Source organism: Aulostomus chinensis, chromosome 13 (genome assembly GCF_037954235.1).
Source record: "Aulostomus chinensis isolate RoL2024-O1b breed Wild chromosome 13, RoL_Achi_v1.0, whole genome shotgun sequence".
Lineage (NCBI taxonomy): Eukaryota > Metazoa > Chordata > Actinopteri > Syngnathiformes > Aulostomidae > Aulostomus > Aulostomus chinensis.
This window is the reverse complement of record NC_141332.1, coordinates 1,162,700-1,165,014: the sequence shown is the minus strand read 5'-3', so window position 1 is coordinate 1,165,014 and position 2,315 is coordinate 1,162,700. Positions and strand designations below refer to the sequence as shown.

The following is a 2,315-nucleotide window of genomic DNA, read 5'->3' as shown; positions in this document are numbered from 1 at the left end:
TTACCTGTGTGTTTTCTGACCAGATGTCTGACACCGTTTTCCCGTTACCAGTGTGTCAATGTCTGGTTTTAGGTCCTGTGCTGAGGCAATGCGTACAACAGCATGGAGGTTGTCATCCGTGAGGCGTGATCTGTGCTTGTTTTTGTTCAGATTCATTATGGAAAAAAACTGTTCGCACAGATAGGTGCTCCCAAACATGGAAAGAACACGGGCAGCATGAAGTCGAAGCTGTGGCTTCAAACCAGGGGGCAGCAGACGGTAAAAGTCCTGGATTGCAGCATCCTGAAACTTTGCTCTCAGGCCACTATCGCTTTGAAGCTCAATTAGCTCCATCTGAAGGTGTTGGGGTGCAGTGCAGACATCGGTGGTGAAAGGATTGGCAAAGATGTCAAAGCCAGACTGTTGTGCTCTGAAGTCAGAGAAGCGCCGATCAAACTCAGTCTTTAACCAGCTCAGTTTGGTAGCCAACTGAGCACATGAAAAAGTCTCGGGAAATGAGGCTGACATGCTCTGACAAACAGGAAAGTGGACAAGATTTTCCTGTTTCACTTGTCACATCCATAAGTCCAATTTACGCTGGAAAGCCGTGATCGTGTCGGACATCTGCGTGATGACCTGTTTGCGTCCCTGCAGCTTCTGATTCAGCTGGCCGAGATGGTCAGTTATGTCACACAACACAGCGAAGTCACACATCCACTTTGGGTCTGATAGTTCAGGCATGAGTTTTCCTTTACTCTGCATAAAAACAGCAATGGCTTCCCTGAGCTCAAAAAATCGATTGAGGACTTTGCTCCTACTCAGCCACCGCACTTCTGTATGGTACAGCACATCCGCGTGTTCCGAGCCCATCTCCAGCAAAAACTGCTGGAACTGACGGTGATTCAGGCCACGTGCCTGAATGAAATTCACTGCCTTCATGACTGTGGTCACAATGTCCTCCATCCCCAGCACCTTCCCACAAAAAGCTTCTTGATGGATAATGCAATGATATGTTATCAGAGGCGTGTGACAGTTCATTTTTTGCATTTTCCCCTTCATTAGTCCAACCAAGCTCACTTTTCCTCCACACATTGCCGGTGCACCGTCTGTAGTTAATCCTACCAAGTTTTCCCACTGCAATGCAGTTTTACTTACGGACTTCTCCACCGCATCAAAAATGTCCTGTCCCGTCGTGGTCCCATGCATTGCAGCCACATCCAAAAGCTCCTCAGTGATAGAAAGGTCCAACTTTACGCCTCTAATAAAAATTGATAACTGCGCCGTGTCCGTGTTATCTGTGCTTTCATCAACAGCTAATTAAAAAGCTATGTAGCTGCGTGTCTCCTCGGCCAGCTGTGTTGTAAGATTTTCCGCTAGTTCCTTCACTCGGTCGGCGACGGTGTTTCTTGATAAACTGACATTTTTAAAAGTCTGTAACTGGTCGGGACACACCTGCTCACAGACCTTCAGCATGCACTGCTTCAAAAACGCCCCCTCTGAAAAAGACTTGGAAGCATGGGCGATTTCTTCAGCCACAATGAAGCTCGCTTTCACCGCGGCCTCGTTTTTGGTTGTGGATTTCATGAACAAACTCTGCTGCGACCGCAGTTTGCCTTTTAATTCTTGGGCAATTTGTTGCTTTTCTTGAAGGCTAGCTTTAGTGTACTTAGCTCCGTGTTTGGTGTCAAAATGTCGACGCAGATTGTACTCTTTGACAACCGACACCGCCTCATAACATAAAAGACAAACCGGTCTTTCTCCTTGAAGCACAAACAAGTATTCGCCTTCCCATCTTTCTTGAAACTGTCTTCCGTCTGCATCAACTTTTCTCTTTCTGGACATTTTGGTATTATTGTTTATATCTCAATTCCACTCGTTGTCATGGACACGGCCGCGGCTAGCTCCACTCGTTGTCATGGACACGGCCGCGGCTAGCGTAGTCGAAAGGCATTGTGGGAAATGTAGTTTTTGCGGTCAAAGCACGCTCTTAATTTATGTTTTGGTATTTATTTTTAGACACTCAAAACTTTTAAGCTCTCACGGGCCACATAAAATGACATGGCGGGCCACATCTGGCCCGCGGGCCTTGAGTTTGACACATGTGCCCTACATTTTAAAAAATAGCCTCGTCACTTCATTTCGGCTTCTTTTTTCATTCAGGCTTGTTGTCGTTCACCAACAACAAACACACAACCCATCCAGATAAATTGCGCCATCCGGATAGAATGAATTTAATTGTGGTTGGATGAGAAGTATCAACATAAAACCATTCCGATACCCTATTGGTTTTAACGTGATCCATCGCGCGTACATGCGCATGACAAAACCCGTTACAC

The 2,315-nt window shown here is 46.3% G+C and overlaps 1 pseudogene; it reads right to left on the bottom strand.

Moving 5' to 3' along the window:
• LOC147250454 (general transcription factor II-I repeat domain-containing protein 2 pseudogene) lies at positions 1-1,821 on the bottom strand (annotated as a pseudogene).
• Between the last annotated feature and the right edge of the window lie 494 nt (positions 1,822-2,315).